The sequence below is a fragment of the Bactrocera tryoni genome, chromosome 2 (assembly GCF_016617805.1).
Source record: "Bactrocera tryoni isolate S06 chromosome 2, CSIRO_BtryS06_freeze2, whole genome shotgun sequence".
Lineage (NCBI taxonomy): Eukaryota > Metazoa > Arthropoda > Insecta > Diptera > Tephritidae > Bactrocera > Bactrocera tryoni.
In genome coordinates this window covers 52,810,154-52,830,397 of record NC_052500.1, presented here as the reverse complement: position 1 = coordinate 52,830,397, position 20,244 = coordinate 52,810,154, and the positions used below count along the sequence as shown (strand labels likewise).

The 20,244-nt window shown below is 31.4% G+C and overlaps 1 protein-coding gene across 1 annotated transcript in view; it reads left to right on the top strand.

The window, feature by feature from the left end:
* The first annotated feature begins 1,504 nt into the window (after nucleotides 1-1,504).
* LOC120768481 (brain tumor protein) overlaps nucleotides 1,505-20,244 on the top strand; it is a 34,055-nt gene continuing 15,315 nt past the window's right edge. The window contains exon 1 of the mRNA XM_040095195.1: nucleotides 1,505-1,978. The gene's annotated coding sequence lies outside the window, so the exon portion shown is untranslated. The remainder of the gene's footprint in view (nucleotides 1,979-20,244) is intronic.

The window sequence follows — 20,244 nt, the reverse complement described above, 5'->3', positions numbered from 1 at the left end:
GAAATGGACAAATATTGTCACCTGATATACAAAACAACGTATTATCAAAAATAAATGGAAAGCGCTGACAGATATAATAACCAAAATTTAACCATTTTATAACGAAAACTCAAATTTTGTTTCACGCAGAAAGGAGTACTACGCGAAAGTACTTCAGTCACCCCGGGTATTCGCTCGACGAGGGTTATTTTTTAAAGCGCGTCCGAAGGCCGCCAACGCAGAAAGGAGTACTTCGCGAAAGTACTTCAGTAACATAAATCACATATTACACATATACATATGTAGAAAGTATTTTTTTTATAGTTAATATAGAAAAAAGAATCACGCGATAAACCAAACAAAGAAAAAATGTTAAAAATCCTACATATTTGCTGTTTAAGATGTGGCAAGGCTCGTTTTCCTCGTAAATGTAAACAATCTAACCTATTCAACGATGAGTGTGCCAAGTGATTTTTAAATTAATACATTTAGGTAAAATAAAAGTGAAATGTGAACTTATTTCATTGTTTAGAGTGTATATTTAAATATACAGAGTGAAAAACTTTAAAAAATTTAGTGAAACCTAGAGAAATACCATGTGTTATTAGTGCAAATTCTTGAACTTTTAATCGTGAATATTTTAAAAAATAAAAGTTATTTTTATATTATTTTTGAATATTTCTTCTCTGGAGAAGCTCCCCTATCCGCACATACCCCATTTATACGGAAATTCGGTTCCTCCGCCAAAGTGATCGGAATCGTGTCTAGTTTCGTTTTTTGTAATATTTTTTGACTATATTTTTTTGAATACATTTAAATTTCGATGAAGCATTTTGCTTTCAGTGCGATCAATATTACCACTAGCAAAAGAAAGTATTTCTCGAAATTAACCCGTATTTATTCCTCCAAGGGCTCTTATTTCGATGAACTAACATTATTTGAAACGATATGAAATATAAAGTTTTTTCTAATCATTTCAATATTTTTATGAATATATTTTATATTTTCCTTAACCAGAAAAGTGTTCAATGTCGCATGAGCATTTCCTAATAATTTTGATTGTTGTAACCTCGCATTCCTTTTGTCACAGAAATATTCAAATTCTTTTTACAGGGTACTAATTTTATTCACCACAACTAAGAACAAAAAAATTACCAAATTCACACATAGCTTTAGCATTAAAAATAGATTCGACTATTGCTTCCTACAAAATACTAAAATCTATTAGATAAGATTGATAACTTACTTCTATAAAATTTTATTGAAATCTCGAAATTTGTAGTATTTCCTGAATTAGATTTAAATAACCATCTTGAATTAATAAAATGATACAAGCAAAAATTTCTATATACCGTTATTATATGTTAAGAATTATTGTCCTGAGCACATGTGCCAATTAGGTCTGCAGATGAGGTAACTCTAATTTGACAAAATACAGCCCTGAATATTTCCGTATTAATGGCGCTGCTTGAATGTTTCGGTTCTATTCCTCTTTCAGTTTTTGTTTAGTAGCTGTTGCAGTTAAATCTATGATTACAACGTAGTTTGTTCGCGCGTGGGCACTGTTTTAAAGTAATATTTGTAAATTAAATTTAAGGAAAAGTGTAGAATTTATAAATTCAAACAATGCATTTTACAAATTGAGACTTTTTACATCGAATTAAGAGAAATAAACGACAAAACTTTGATATAAAAAAAAAAACGAATTCAAAGTGCTGAGTATAAAGTTTTTGTTCTAACATTCGTCTTTGCGTCATACAGCCATAGTAGACGAGAGAATTCGCTAAAAAGCGACGCGAGTAAAAATCGCCCTGCCTTGTGTGCTACTTCGTCTGTTCCAACTCAAACAACTGCAAAACAACGGATCGTAGGCATTGATTACTGGCGCAACACACGTTTAAAAACTTTGCATTTCTAATTGTAGCCTAAGGTGGCTGCCCTATAGTAATATTCCCTAGAAGTCATATATATATTGACATGGTCATAGCGAAGTTCTCAGGTTTGTCAAATTTTATATCATTTCTGTTCCTAATAAATTTATACAATTATCCATAAAAGTGTATAGTTTTAACATATGAAAAATGTACCAAACTAAGGCGGAAGTGAATTACTGTGTGATATACATATATACATATGCTTTGGGAGGTGAAGATAAGTTTTTGTTTTCATTACTTTGTTAGTAAAAAATCGTGTATCTATAATACTTGCACAAATACATATACACGCAGAAATTCTGTTTAATATAACATTAAAACTGTCGAAACAAACCTAAACTTCGGTTAGCTCGTGTTTATCAAATAATGAAAGAATATTAATAACCCAGGAAGTTACTAAATTTTATGCTTAAAGCCAGTTTGTTTAAGTACTATATATATGTATATATATATATTTGATTTCGCATTCTAAACTATACCGACGCTGTTTGCGGCATTATCAATGCACCCCGGTTTTTGCTGTAATACTAGTGTTTATTATATTATAACAATTGTGCGAGTGTACATATTCTCTTAATAGCATAGATGGCCCCTGCCACAGACGAAACATTATATATGTATATATACATATCCATAAATATATGCATTTATAAGTATATATTAAAAAAACAGCAACTAGACAGCAACGAAAACGCGCCATAGAAATGCTTTTTCTCGTTCTTGGAGAGAGAGAAGCATAGATATTGTGGATGAATGAGTCCGTCCACCCGGGCAAACAAGAATACGTGTTTTCTTGTATATGAGATGTGGATGGTGACTAATTCGCGTCGTCGTGCGTTCCATTGCCAATTCGTTTCCCCTTTGTGCAATGGAGTTCACATCAGAACCAACAGCTTTGCCCTGCAGAAACTGCACTGTCTGATGGCTTCAGTTCCACTTCCTCCTACATTCTCATTATTTTTTTTTGTTGTTTATGGTCCCTTGCATGATTTCTGCCCTTTTTATTTTGTTTGTTTACAGAGTTACCATTTTGTGATTTGCTGTATACACGAAGTTGAAAAATTGTGAAATTATTTGAAAATAATTCCAGAAAGCGCGAATATTTCTAAGCAAAGCACTTTTTGGAACGATATTCAGTAACCAACATATATTAGATTTTTATATCCAATAATATTTTAATATGGAAATTAAGATTTCAAAATAATTTTTAAATTTCTTATATGTATGTTTTGGAAATTGGTTGCTAAAAATTGTGCATTCCCATGGCATCCCTGTATATGATGAGTTTTATTTAGACAATGCAACATCGTGAATTTGTGTGTGTATTGCGTTATTGTCGGTTGAAAGCGTAGGTAACTGCGGGATTTATGGCCGTAACATCGGTGGGTTTTTACGTTTAAAGGAGTAGCAAATGGCGGTTCTCTTCTGCCATGCCCTATACTCCCTTTTTGAAGAGCAATACAAAACAACATTTTTGTTTAGTCCGACAACCTTTGCTTCTTCCCCTTTTTCCTGCTTTCGTTAAATTGTCACCCTTCCGTTCAATGTTGGTTTTGATTGTTTGTATACAGTCGGCATAATTCATGTGTGTGTGTGTTATGCGTATCCACGATATGGTTTGCCCAACTTTTGGTAAAGAAAGAACAAGGTAAATACATACATACATACATATGTATGCATATACATACCTAAGTGCATATCGAATCATATGCATATTAAAAGTAAGTTCATAATATTATATTTTCATTACATATTATTGTAATACAAACACACACATAGCGTTATAATTTTCACCTTAATAATGTAGTTTTCGTGAGAATACAAATAGATGAGTGACCGTTCTGTTTTTGTATACCCATTAATATTCTAAGCGTTTTTTTTGACATATCCATATACACATATGTAAATCTGTAGGGTTTGAATTTGTCATTATTTTAAACATACGTACATACATACATACTTATGTGGACCTTATATTCGAAAATCCTCGTGCGTCTGCGCTGATCAGACTTTCTGCTTCCATGGTGAGGCACGATTCCGATTACTTTGGCGGAGGGGTAAAAAAACCGAATTTCCGTATAAATGGGGTATGTGCGGATAGGGGAGCTTCTCCAGAGAAGAAATATCTAAAAATAATATAAAAATAACTTTTATTTTTTAAAATATTCACGATTAAAAGTTCAAAAATTTACACTAATAACACATGGTATTTCTCTATGTTTCACTAATTTTTTTCACGTTTTTCACTCTGTATATTTAAATATACACTCTAAACATTGAAATAAGTTCACATTTCACTTTTATTTTGGTATATTTTACCTAAATTTCTTAATTTAAAAATCACTTCGCACACTCATCGTTGAAAAGGTTAGATTGCTTACAATTATGAGGAAAACGAGCCTTGCCACATCTTAAACAGCAAATATGTAGGATTTTAAACAATTTTTCTTTGTTTGCTTTTTCGCGTGATTCTTTTTTCTATATTAAATATAAAAAAATTCTTTCTTTCTACATACATATGTACATTAGGGTGTGTGAGGCAACCTTTTTTTTTCAACTGAAAAACAGGCTCAAAACTTTCGAAATGTGTCGAAATGTAAAGTCACTCAAAAAATGAGCTCTTAATATTAATATTAAGAGGTGCCTCTTTCAAATTTTCTGCTTTCCTTATAAATTACATGGAAAAAAAAATCATTTTTTTTTGTGGTGGTTATTGTACGGAGGTTATTATATGTATGTGCACGCGATGGCTGCCAGTCGGGATGGTAAACTCGATTCCGATTCTACTCGAAAATCGAGTTTTCTCCTAAAATAATAGATTTTTCGGAATCGATCTTCAGTAGTCGAAGTCGATTAAGAATCGATATACATACATACATATATATGACCTGGTCTACGAAAAGGGAGCTAACGTGCGAAAACTAGTTTTCTGGGAAAAGCTGTTAAAAATAAATTTCGTCAGTTTCTCGTTATCGTTATCAGTCTCTCGTTTTTTGACACCTGAGCCCCCTTCCCGTAGACCAGGTCACATATGTGTAATATGTGATTTATGTGACTGTAGTACTTTCGCGTAGTACTCCTTTCTGCGTTGGCGGCCTTCGGCCGCGCTTTAAAAAAATAACCCTGGTCGAGCGAATACCCGGGGTTTCTGAAGTACTTTCGCATAGTACTTCTTTCTGCGTTAAAATAAAAAAAAAACATATTGAGTTTCGTTATATAGTGGTTTGGTTATCTTGCACTGATATTGAAACAAAATTTGAGTTTTCGTTATAAAATGGTTACATTTTGTTTATTATATCTGTCAGCGCTTTCCATTTATTTTTGATAATACGTTTTTTTTGTATATTAGGTGACAATATATATAATATTATTATACATATAATATTACTATATAATATTACTTATTTCTTTATTAAATTAAATAAAGAATATATCCACATGAATGGATAGAGGAATTTTTGGGAAAAAAGGCATTTCAGCGAATTTCCTTTTTATCACATGGCAGCGCTTTATTTCTTGGTAATTTTTAGCACACACATGATGTTCACTTCGAGTGTAAAATGTAATTTTAAAATAAAGATTTCTTCAGTAAAAAGACTGTTAAAAGTGTAAAATGTGGATTTATTTATAAGTTTATAGTTTAATTTAATTAATTTGAAATGAAAGATGTGAGTAAAGTGTGTTTAATGTGGTAAAATAGCTTCTTGAAATGTTCGAATTTTGGGAATTTTTGAACTTTAAGGTCTAATATCCCGTAAACTAAGCGTTTGCGTTACCTATATTTTTTAACCAGGAGGACTTCCTCTTTCCAACGGTACCTTCAAATCGCGGCGCCAAAGAAATCGGAACTGTGCCCATGGTGAAATCACATACATACATATGTACATACATATATTGACTAAATTTAGTACGTGACATTCTTCTCATATTCCCATATCACAGTGCGAAAATGGGCGAACTCGGACTACAACCACGCCTATTTTTCATATAACATAATTTTAAATTTCGTTTAATTCATTCACTATGACCAAAAATCGCCCAAATCAATCCAAAACTGTTCAAGCTCCCTAGGTACCGAATAAGTGGACCCCAGTATTTATAGTTGACTTTTTACCGTAAATATCGGTCAATGTGTGGGATACAAAATTCATCAAAATCAAAAATGGGTTGAATGAAGTCAATACTTCCCTGAGCCCCATACATATGTACATAATATAAAGATTTTCGAACTTCCGGGTGACTTTTTTTTATACCATATACTACGTATGTATGTATGTATAATGATTTTCATTTTGTTAACAAACCTTATGCCGAATATGTATGTATGTCGGTAAGAGTATGAGTTATATAGGATATGTATACATACAGTGGACCAATAAAGTTTACATACACCTAGTTCTATTAAATTACGACACGTTTATTTGTTATAAAATGAATAAATTTTGTGGTTTTTCTATCCATTTCAAAACATGTATATTAAAAATTAAATTTAGCATATCAAAAAAAATTTTTTTTTGCACAAATAAAAAAAATTAATGTTAAAGCTTAAAATGAGCATAATTTAAATCAAAAAAGTTTACGTACACTAATTATTATTTATAGAAATCAAAAGTAATTACAATAGTTTTGGCGGTTTTTGGACAAATTTAAATTTTAAGTGTGCTTAAATCTGCTGTTAATAGCAGCCACTTCTATTTACAACAGGATAACGACCCAAAACACCCATCTTATCTTGTATGTGCAGAGTTGTTATGGAATTAAAAATAACTCCATAGGTCCCGCAATCATCATACATTAATCCTATTCAAAATGTCTGGAAATTTTTGGAAAATCGTATTCGAAAACATCGAATTTCATCAAAATAAGGCAAAAAAGCTGGATCATGGACTTAGTGGGTCAAAATATCCGGAAATAATACTATAAATAGAGTGGAGAGCATACGTCGACGTCTAGGGACAATAATAGCAACAAAATGTAGGCCAAACTCCGCTAAACCTATTGTAATTACTTTTAATTTATATAAATAATCATTGGTGTACGTAAACTTTTTTGATATGAATTAGGCACATTTTTAGCTTTAGCAATAATTTTTTTTTTGTGTAAAAAACAAAAATATTTTGATATGCTATATTTAGTGTTAAATATGCATGTCTTGAAATGGATAGAAAAAAACCACAAAATTTATTAATTTTATATGAAATAAACGTGTCGTAATTTAATAGAACTAGGTGTATGTAAACTTTATTGGTCCACTGTATATAAAATTCCTTGGATTCCGATTCTCTGGTTGACGTTTTACACCTTAAGGCATTTCTCTGGCTTTGATTCCTGCAAGTTGCAAGAGTATAAAATGTTCGGTTGCACCCGAGCTCAGGCTTTGCTTAAACTCAACAAATTTTAGTTACTGTGAAAAAACCACTTAGACTTATTAGAGAAACTAGCCCTTAGAATAAAACAAAAAAATTTGATTTTTGAGTTATCTTATGTTGGTATTCATATCCCTTACTCAGTGGCGTAGCTACAACTTCGGGCGCCCCGGGCCAAGGATGTTCTGCCGCCCCCCTTTATCTACCTACCTACAAGTTTCAGGAGGTGGTTCGATCAAAAGTGAATTTTTACAAAATTTCTTCGATATTAAGGATATAAAATTTAGGAACTAGAAGCCACGCAAATTTTGAAGTTCCAAAATTCTGAAAATACGGTTTTTGAGGAAATTTATAGTAAATTTACAAGACATCTTATTAAAAAAGCCATAGAAAAAACCATTTTCGCCCTATATCTTGTAGACTTTTGACACAATTTGCAGGAATTTTTGCCCGAATTGGAGTTTTTAAAAACCATTTTTGAAAATTTGGGAAAATAAAAGTATTTGTTACATTCAAATTTGGGGAAATAAAAGTATTTGTTACATTCAAAGCATAGGGTAACTGTGAGAGTGACACATCGCTAGACAAAGCTAGAAAAGTGCATCTTTAAGTTCTATTACTATTTTTAAGAAATATATAAGCCAAAAGATATAAGACAAATTCAAAGACTGAAGAGTATTCGAGGAAAAATTAATATTTTTCATTGTTATTCAGATTATTACATTGTGAGTGTATAACTCTTTATTTTTATAATAAATTTTGTAAAAAAATTGTTGAAGTATTTTTCTGAATATTAAAAAACAGCGATAGATAAACTTGCGGTGACAACCATAAGTCCTTGGAGATTCATCTAAAATCAATCGGACAAAAAAAATTAGTTTTATAAATAGATAAACTCGGGCCTGATCGAAGGATTTTCTTTTCTTTCAAAAATTAACAAAATGGCGGCCTCAGGAAATTTTCTTCTAAATTTTTGCGAAAAAAACAACAGTTAATTGGTCCTAAGAAATCGAAATTTTCAAAAAAATTAAAATCCTTCGTTCAGGCCGGAGATTATTATGTATTCTAAAAGCTCTATAAATTGCATTAAAATCTATTGAGCGGTTTTCGAGTTACCGTTGTCACCTATTCAAAAAACATAGTTTTGCGAAAAACGCGTTTAAAGTTTCACACTAGCGCTTTGAAGTGCCCGAGCTCGCTTTGTTATTTGTCGAATAACTCAAAAACTAATTATCGGATCAACGTGAAATTTTCAGCGAATATTTTAAAGATATTACACTTAACGAAAATGCAAAAAAAAAAATAATTTTTTGAAAATTCTAACTACCCCTAACCCCTTAAGGGCAAACAACCCTTCAGCATTTCCTAAATACTAGTATTTGGAGAATGGTTTATAACCCAACAGCAACAACACTAACAATTGGTATAATGTACGAAGTTTAAAATAATATCTGATATAATTGAATACAATTTAGACTAGAACTTTTTGCCTAAACTTCCTGGAACGTTTTTAACAATAATAGTATAATTACAACTTCAAAAAAGTTCATTCGCTTATTATGGTTTTCTTGAGCGATTTTTGCATCGGTTGGTTGAAAGTTTTGTTCATATTTTATGTTTAAGTTTTTGAACTGGGAAGAATATTCGGCAGTTTGTGATGTTGTTTTATAATCTAAGTAAATGGAAACATACATTTTTCATTGATTTCAACCTTGCGACCTGTCACAATGGCACCAGATTTTTACTTCCTCTCGAATTGAATAATTATTTTGCCCTCAACCAAAAACATCGAAACTTATTTGCCGTGCAGCGGGTAATAATTTTTGGTCTTACATCTAAATACCTTTGTATTAAATACAGCTACAAAATAGGGCATAAGTAGGTTTATAATAATTCAATTAAGTTGAAATGCCTCATACATAAATTTTAGATAAATTGGAGGCGTCGAACTGTTCTGTTGTTGTTGTAAGAGCAGTTCAACGCTCTAAATTTTTATTTAGTGTCAATGCTCTCGAAAACAGAGGCCACATAATATACCTAAACAAACACATGTATGCTTGTACGTATAGTGATGTATAAAAGTCATTTAGTGTCTTTTTGTGTACTTCTGTGTATACGATTCGCAACTCATTAAAATATTCAATAAAATGTCTTGTGGATTAAAATAATAGGTTATATAAGTGGATATATGTATATGTGTGTTAGCGTGCATAAAATGTTTATAAACTTGTGTGTGTAATTAGTATTTTGCATTTAAAACTTCTACGCTTAAGAAGATAGTAGAAGTCAATGGAACATACCTACATACATACATACATACATACATATGTGCATTCACAACGGTTTATTTAATTGTCACAGCAAGGTGGACGCGGTAAAAGGCAATATACGATCAAGTACGCACAAAACTACTTTATTTACCTACATATATTTGTACTTTATTTATATTTATGGTACATGTTTTATAGAAAATCAATTGTTTTGTGTTTTTGCAATTAAATTTTTTTACGCTTGGTATATAATTGGTATTAGAAAAGCTTGTCGAAAATAACCATGACTTTCAAATTGCAACTGAACTACAAATTGGTTCCATACGCTTGTGTGCGTTCTATATATTTTAACAGCTTCTGTATTTCTAAGGAAATTGTTAACAGCACTCTGTTATTAAAATGTATGTATATTAACATGAATACGTAAAAACAATTCCTTGGACTGTGAACCAAAACTCAAAACTGTTTTTTTTTTTTGAAGTAAGCAGCGAAGCTAATAAGAAAGTTTGTATGGTAGCTACATACATATGTATATGCTATAGATCGCACAGAACTATCTTCAATACTCTAAAAGCAGTGATCGGTAAATTTAAATATTCAAATTATTAATATTTTGTACATTTCTACACTCTTGCAATATGTTGCTATAGAGTATAATTGTTTTGTTCGCCTAGCGGTTGTATGTATCACTAACAAATCGCGATATACATATGTATATATATAGGGTTATATACAGTATTGGACAGAACTAAAGCACCCCTTACTGTGTTTTTTATGTCTCAATTTTTGAAAAATATAACAGGACTAGTTGGACAATTATTATAGGTTACAACATACATATATACATACATATATTAATTAAAAAAAAATGTTAAATTAGTTACATATAGGTATATTCTTTCGAGATACAAAGTTTAAAAAAAAAAACTTTTCAAAAGTATAAATCTGAGTGGACAAAACTAAAGCACCCCCTAATATTTGTTAGGAATAATAGTACCACGCTACTTTAAAAATACGTTACTCGTTGCAGACGTTAGCAACAAACCGTTACAAATATGATTGAGATATTTTGGAAAGAGATTTTTGCCGTCGTCACTTTACAAATAAAATAATAAGAGATTGGCAAGCAGTTGATCTCAACATAAAATTAGTTAAAAATATTCGGTGAATAGATCAGTGGTGCCCCCGATTAATAAATAAATTTCAGCAAACTGGCAATGTACTTTCTCGGCACATCTGAGGAAGGCAGCAAAAAACTACATAAAGAAACGATTCATTGAACAAAAAGGTTACACAAATTTACTTTTACACAAAAACACTTTTGTTTACTAATTAATGTTCGAACAATCAGAAGACGAGCTGTTGAGGTCGGGTTGTTCTGTTGGCGTCCCGCTAGAAAGTCCTTTACTTCAGCAAAAAATTGACAGGTCATTTTTGCGACAGTTTATCTCGATTGGAGCATTCAGAAATTGAATACCATTTTATTCTCAGACGAATCGAAAAAATATAATATTAAAAAGTCGAATGGCATAAATTTACTGTACGTATACATATGTATATGATCAGGATGACGAGACGAATGCACATCAGTGGGACTCTCTGTCCATCCGTCCGTGGAAGCTTGTATCTTGCCAGCCCACATAACGCCACAAAACGAAAACATATAAAGTGCAATTTGGTAAAGAGGATCCGAGGCCGCTAATAGGTATAATGTACATACATACATATCTCTCAAACTATTCAAACTAAAATAATCAAATTCGCTCAGGATAAAACCTACAAGAACCTTTACCGACTGTGTAAAAACGAATGAAATCATAACCCCGCTCACTCCCCATATAACGGAACTGTTTTTTAGGTGAAATTACATACATATCTCAGGAGCTATTCGACGGATTTCAACCAAATTCATGGCCGAACATTTTAAGATTTTTATATCACAGTGTGAAAATGGGCGACATCGGACTACAACCACGCCCATATAAAAAATTTTAAATCTATTTTAATTCTTTCACTTTCCGATACACGAATCAAGAAGCTATTTATAGAAAACTATAGTGGCTTCGAAGTATGGCACTCCATATGATTGGAGATTGTATGTGAGGAACCTTGATGAAATCCTGGAAGCATTTTATTAGTCCGTGCATGTTAATTGTACATATGTAGTCTTGGTTAAAATAGATAAATAGGTACTTATATGATATTCGTTGGTAATTTTTCAGCTAATGTCAAAATTTAACTTAATATATTTTTTACTTTTCTTTAGTGTTGGAATTAGCTCAGTCTATGTTGATTAGTTTATGTGTATGTAAATATACATACAGCCATGGACACATAAATAGCACACATCTGAATCCCATATTAATTCTAATTTTTTTTTAATCCTAAAGTAGCTGAACCATAAAAATTTGGTATGTATCTACTTGTCACTATTATGAGGCTCATTTCCCTGCATAAAAATATTGTTTATTTTCTATTAAATTTTGTACGCGACAATTTTATTGCGTATAGTGTTGATTTGAGGTGGACACATAAATAGCACATTTTTAAGTTCGTACTTTTTTTTTAATTTTGTGTGAGGTTCTCGCATATTTTTAATTTAATTCTGCGAATATATAATTATTTCATCGATATTTCGTTAAAATGAGAAGGAAAAAAACATTCCACGCCGGAAAAGGGAGTCCTTATATCCAATATGAGCAAAAAAGGAAAAGATCCTGTCAAAATTGCTAAAATAATATATTGCTCTCCAAAAATGTTATAAAATGCTCTTTATGCAACAAAACAGACCCACCTTGTGTCAATAAAAAGATACCAAGAAAACCAGGACCACGTAAATCCGATATTTGTGTTGACAAATACATAGTACGGAAGAGCAAAGCGGATCCTTTTAAGCCAACCAGAGAAATTATGATCGAAATTAATGACGAATATGGTGTGGACGTGTCCAGAAAGCTTGTTGGAAGACGACTCAACTTATCTCAACTTTTTGGACAAATTACCAGCAAGAAACCACTCGTGTGAAAACGCCACATCAAAATTAAACTGGCATTTGGAAAGGCCCACGGAGACAAACCAGCATAATTTTGGAAGAACGTGTTTTTGAGCGACAAAACCAAGATAAATAGGAAGGTTCCAGTTGGAAAATCATTTTTACGTCGTCCACAAGGTCAATCCCTTAAACCTAGGTATACCAAAAAAAACCATTAAGTATGGCTGTGGAAGTATCATGGTTCGGGGCGTGTTTTCAAGGCAAGGCATCGTGCCAATTGTTCGAATAAGTGGTAAAATGAACCAGTTTTAGTATTTGGAAATACTGAAAAATAAAATGTATTTCAATCCATGTCCATAAACTGGACATTTATGCACGACAATGATCCGAAACACACCGCAAAGATAGTAAAGTATGATCTCGGCAATAAAAAATTTAAAATTTATGAGTGGCTTGCGCAAAACCCAAACCAGAAACCAATAGAACATTTATGAATTGATATAAAGTTTAAAATAGCAAGCAAAAAATTCAAAAATTTTGATGATTTATGGGCTGGAATTGAGGAGCCTTGGTATTCAATCCCAAAGGAACGATATCAAGAACTGGTGGACAGCATGCAGAAAAGATGTGAGCGGATGCTTAAAAATGATGGATATTGTACAAAATACTAACGAAATGAACAATCTTTTGCAAATTTTTAATAATTTTTATAAATTTTTGTACCTTTTTTTAAGCCCCTTTTCAGATTGTGCTATTTATGTGTCCAAGCTGTCATATAGGATATTGATGTTTTCGTCTTTTTTTGGCAATAATAAAATATTTATTGTTTCAGTGTTATAGTTATATTATAGTGAATAATTTTTAAAATAAAACGCATTCCTCTTTAAATCCGTAAGTGATAAACCTAAGGAATAAATAACTGTTTTCTTATTTGATGACCAAGTGTGCTATTTATGTGTCCATGGCTGTATATATGTATGGAGAAACGACTGGCGCGCTGTTGTTAACTCGCCTATAATCGCGTAAGCGGTGTCTACGCCAATTAAGAAGAAGAAGAAATATATATTTAGCTGATCATCTTTTAAAACTAAACTAGGGTTCAACTTCCTAAGGTTGCTACTATAGTAATTTTTTACCTTTGTGCTTCAAAAGTACACTCATGCGCACAAAAATACATATTTTTGAGTACATACAGCTGCGAGAAATGAAATAGTAGTAGCATTCGTTAAATACATTTTGATATATATTTCGCACTATTTAAGATATTGATACCAATTACTTCAAAATAACATTCTGCAATATGTAACGCACTTATTTCACTCAAAAAAAAAAAGTGAATACCGTTATTGAATGAAATAGCAAAAAACTGTGTATTGACGTCTTAAATTTGCACAGAAATGAATAATGTAAAAATGTACTTTGGACTAAAGAGTGGAAAATTATTCTTTATGTGAATATGAATCTATGAAGAGTAGTTGTAGAGATGTGACTAAAAATAAAGGTCGTATTACCATAAAATATCTTTAAACGATTGGAATTAAGTTTTACTTAATATTATAAACGTCACTGCCTATGAGAACATCTTTCTATTTACAAATCTAGTTCCGAAAGGGACTTTCACAATCAGACCAGAAACAATTTAAAATTGCTAAGCTTAAGAGTGTTGGTGTACCCACTACTATTTCATTTCTCGCAGCTGTATATAAATATATGTTCATATTTCGTATTTGGACATGTTGAGATGACTTCATATGTGTTTGTATGTATGAGCATGTCATCTCTCCTAATGGCTTTTGGCAAAAAGTTACAACTTATAGTTTTTATTCTTGTATTTTACCTTACATATTTAATGAGTCAGAAACAACAGAATGTAGTCAGAACATTTTGTAGAATGGCAGTGTGTGTGGATGTATGTACGCAAATTTATGTATAAAAATACATATTTACAAATGTACATAAATACTATATGTACATTTATGCATATGATTGTATATATGTACATACATACATATATTAATGATGAAGTTATAAAAAGTTAATGTTATAAACCTTCTGTGAAGAGATGTGAATGTACTCGGTCTTAGACAATAGCAGCATTGAAATTGAACATACATACATATGTTCATACATATTCTCAATCCTACACTTGTGTTATCAAAGTAACAACCCTGTTGGAAAAAACTTAATATAGTACACTTATAGTTTGTGAACTTATGCCTGATTTCGGTTATAGTTTTGAAAAGTATGAATGCCTATCCATCTAACTACGAAATACTTATACAATATAAAGTTGTTTTAACATTTGATACATACTCTTTTTAAACTAATCTGTGCCATCAAAGGTCAGACATACCTTGCTGTCAAAAGAATATATCGACATTAAACCAATGCTCATACTTGAAATATGCAGATACAATTGAAAGCTGATAAGCAACTTTTAAAAGACATAAAATCATTTTGCTAGACAAGGCAAGTCTGACAACTTCGAAAAATTTGCACTAAGATGTAGTGAAATTTCTCGTTACGGATAGTCCTTAAAACCGGACACTTTCCATAACCGGACAATTTTCATACAGTGTTTTCATTATTATTTTCATAGAAAATCAATTCCTATAACTGGACATGAATACTTTCCAACTTTTGGTAATATTTCGTTCAAATTATCCAAGAATTCATAAAAGTTATTATATGTATGTACATACATATGTACATATGTATATCATAAAATATTTGTGGGTATAATTCCCGTTTTTTTAATCTTATTAGTTTGTGCTATTTTATTAATTTTTGTTGATGTTGTTGTCGTGTGGTTACGGGCCTAAAATTTTTAGTCACCTCCATTGAGAAGAGTTCAGTTATTTTAATGTTTTTCCTAAATACAAATAGTTTTGTGATATATACAAAATTTAAACACAAAGTTTTTGCCACCCCTCTATATGTGAACCAGCTCTCTCAGCCTGACAAAAACACTACAACGGCGAGTGTCTAGTTATGAGGACTTTCACTGTATTAATAATTTTCATTTGTTAAAAAAGAACAAGAAAAATTAACATTTTATTATAGTCGTTTACGCTTATTTTTAATTACTTAGTATTTTAAATTTTTTTATTTAAATTTTTTATATGTATGTATGTATACATATGTAAATAATTTAAATATTTTTTGTAATATATGTTAAATATTCTTTTTTAGTTGTATTATTAATTTTTAATTTATTTTATTTATATTTAAATTTCTTTATTGAATTTTTTTTCTAATTGATTGCGTTTTTATTTTTGTTATATAGTGATATTGTGCTGGGTTTTCCGATTTATTTTTATTTTTTTTTTTTATTTTGTGGTTTTGTGACAAGTTGGTAAAAATTCTGAATAAATAAATCAAAAGAACTTTTGTCCAAGTCTACCAGGGCATTCACGCACTCATTCGCACGTGTATAGTCGTAATTACACACAAATACGATCTGGCAGTTACCACGGCGCATTTAGCCATCAACAAAAAAAAAAAAAACAGAACGCCAATTCGTTTGCGTTGGCATTAAATCATAAGTACATAACAAACGTGCATACCTAAGCATATACAAATCGTTTACATACATACATACATGCGTATTTATAGTATATGCATACCTACATAAAAGTGTAGAAGGAAATACGAGTCCAATCACCGAATTTTGAAATCTACAGATTTCTCATGTGTTGGTTAGTTCTGAGCCATTTTGCCGCTCTTTTTGCCATTGTCCAACTTAAAAGTTCACTGTGAACAAAGTCACGGCTTAACGCGAAGTGTATTCGCCTTTGATACATACATACATACATACAGATACATGCTTGTTTGCCGATCTATATGCTGAGCGTAGCTTTGGCTTGAGCGTATCTACGTACGAACATTTATATGCATGCGCATGTGGTTTTCATTTACAGTGAAACATATTTAATCCGAATATCACCTCATGGGAACTATAAACAATATTTGTTTTGCAATAAAATTCATTTTGTTAGTGCGGAGAGTATGCAGTGTTTGTTTATTATTGTTCTATGTGTAGGTATGTATGTACATGTTAAAGTTGATTTTTACAAAAATCTATGTATATATTTTAATAAACATTTTTGTTGTGTTAATTGCTTTAGTGTGAGTATGGCAACAAAAGTGGAAAATATGTTGAATAAAACAGATTTTCGTTTTGGGCAATATACTTTGTTTCTATAAATTTCACATTACAAAAGCTGTACTGTATTGTTTTTTAGAATTAATAATTGTTTTTTTTTTATTCTTTCGTACAAATCAGTTTTTTATGATACATATGTATAAAGAAAGAGCCAAAGCAACGGCCAAAAACAGCAGTGCTTTTCTGTTTTGCATTATACCCTGAACATTAACACACAGACAAAACACTTAAGAGACCCTATAAAATATATACATATCAATGCTCAGCGTGACGAGCTAAGTCGATTTAGTTATGTTAGTTATTATACATACACTAGCCCCTCAGTTTTTGAGATATCGCTTCGAAATTTTGCACCCCTCTCCAAGGTGCTCATTTGACAGAACCGCCGAGATTGGATAGCTGTCATAGAAACTAATCGATCAAACTTTATTCTTATATTGCAAACTTATTTATTTGACAATATACATACATATATTTAAACAAATTGTTCAGATTGGACCACTATAGCATACATATGTACGTATATCTCGCTGTCGATTTAGTTATGTTAGTTATTATACATACACTAGCCCCTCAGTTTTTGAGATATCGCTTCGAAATTTTGCACCCCTCTCCAAGGTGCTCATTTGACAGAACCGCCGAGATTGGATAGCTGTCATAGAAACTAATCGATCAAACTTTATTCTTATATTGCAAACTTATTTATTTGACAATATACATACATATATTTAAACAAATTGTTCAGATTGGACCACTATAGCATACATATGTACGTATATCTCGCTGTCGATTTAGTTATGTTAGTTATTATACATACACTAGCCCCTCAGTTTTTGAGATATCGCTTCGAAATTTTGCACCCCTCTCCAAGGTGCTCATTTGACAGAACCGCCGAGATTGGATAGCTGTCATAGAAACTAATCGATCAAACTTTATTCTTATATTGCAAACTTATTTATTTGACAATATACATACATATATTTAAACAAATTGTTCAGATTGGACCACTATAGCATACATATGTACGTATATCTCGCTGTCATACAAACTGGCAGATCAAAAAAAAAAAAATTTTTATTTGTGAAGGGTATAATGGTTTCGGTGTAGATGAAGTTAACGTTTTTTCTTGTTATTTCTCTGTGTTATTTTTTCATTTCTATCTTTTAGTTTTTTTTTTTAATTTTGGTTTAATGAAGGTCAATGTTCGTTCTGAAGTTGACGGTTGTTAATTTTATTGTTAATTTTTTTTTCTCGTTGTTAGATAGAGTGTAGTGCGGTGTAGTGTAGTGGTGGCTGGTATACATAGTTCACACTCAAATGCGTAAATAGCTTCACTAGAAACTGACAAGTTTTCAGAACCAAGTTTACGTCTAATTTTTGCCTGTTTTGTGTCTTCTTTGCGCTTGCGACTGGTTTGAATTTTCTACTCAATTAATTTACCATTAAAAAGCAGGAAATATTGCTTAGTTCTTTATGGCTAACGAAATGATGGCATTGTGGTGAGTTTATTGCATAGTTTTTTTGTTTGTTAGTCATTTAGTGGCAGATTTTTGAGAAAGGCTTAGATGTTAATAAGCGTATGTTTTGGTCCAAAGCATTTTTGAAGAAAGTTATATGCTTACGTATGTTTATTAGCATAAACTTTGATCTGAAAGTAGCAAATTTGAGCAGTACCGTTACTATTTTGTCCATCATAAATATAGCTACTATAATAATTATTAAATTTGTTTCTTTTTTTCGTTTTATTTGCATAAAGATGAGGGTGAATGCGCATGGTGCGATTATTGCGAGTTCAACTTGTTTGTTCTGTCATTTTATTGCTTTGGCTTAACTGTTTTTTTCGTGGCCATTTTTGTGGCTACCACTATCGAAACTTGTGCATACCAATACATGTAAATATGTATTATTTTGCGGTTATTAACACCGCGCATACTTCTCTACATACATATGTACATATATACTGATGTACATATGTCAATATATACATATTATATATTGAAATGTATGAATAAAAAGCCGTTTCAATCACAATGATGCCATTTGCAAAAACCCATGACATTTCCCACTTGTTTATTTTTGCAAATTGATAATTTTGAAAATTACTTGAATTTTTAAATTAAATTAATAAATGAATCAGTTGTATGTCATAGACTATTAAATTAATTGAAATATTGAAAATCCATCGAATATTGTTTCGTCGCTTTTCATAATTTGTAAAGGAATATCTTCCGAAGTGATTAACATTCGGTTATATATTGTTGGATTAAGGAATTTAACATACGGATATTGGATAATATCCACTTGTATTGAAAATGTTTTAAGCAACATTCTAAAAATAACTTTCTGAAGTTATGTTGTGATGACGGCACTTTCGAGGATCAAATTATGCTGAGTAGATGTCAAGGAATCTGTGTTAGATAGATCTATTAGTCATATCGGTGTTGTTGTTTTTATAGTAGCTAAAAATATTCATCAAATAATTTTGAGGAATGTTGCTGAGTACGAGTTTTGGCTTGGTTGGATGGTCCCTACTGTCGCGTGTACTGGTCTGCAAGGCTTTGTACTGTAATGTGGGCGCCTGAATGCATGCTCTACATTGTTTAACACCAGTACTGTTAATTTACTGCTGTTAAAATAACATAGCCAGTGAGATTATTTGAAAATATTTGTAAGGGAACAGTAACATGTTTGTTTAACTAGATATGTCTGTGTAATTGCTTATATCTGCTAATATACAGTTACGGACAATAAAATAGAATCAAAGGTTTTGCTTTGAAACAAAGGTATAATTTTTTTGATATTTTTCATTTATGTAGTAACTTTTCTGCATAATAACAAAGGCAATAATATGTACTTTTAAAAAGGAGGAAAAGATAGCATTGTCGAGTTTTACGGTTAACTGTGATTTAAAAACTTTATATAATTGTATAAATTCGGAATTTATTTAAAAAAATGGGTCGAGCAAAATATTGTTCAGAGGAGGAAAGATTGTGCGTCCAAAATTTGCAACTAATGGGTCACGCGTAAAGGCAAATTGCAAACATATAGAATACGTCCCAAACATTTGTGTTAGATGCCTTAAAATTTCCGAAAAAAGTTGTCCTTCAAACCACGACTAGGTCCTTCAAACCACGTGGCGACAATATAATGCTTTAGCATTGTTTCTCATATTGTGTTTCGGGACTTATTTTTAGGATACAAGAAAACATAGACCGCCATTTATACGTTAAAGTTTTAGATAAGGTCATACTCCCAAATGCTGAATGGAATTCGCTTTGCATTTTAGCAATTCTACCTCGGGTTTTGCCAAAAATGGTTTTCAGATCATGGTGTTGGCGTTATGGCTTGGCCAGTGCAATCAGCAGATCTGAATCCATTCAAAAACTTACGGAAAATTGTTAAGAAAAATATTGCACCCGTTTAACCGAAAAATAAGACAGAATTCTGAGAGAAGGTACAAAGGTCAGGCATTCTGTTGCACAGAACACTTTCGGTAGCTAAATTAGGTATATGCTAGAAGGTGTGCATCTGTATTAGA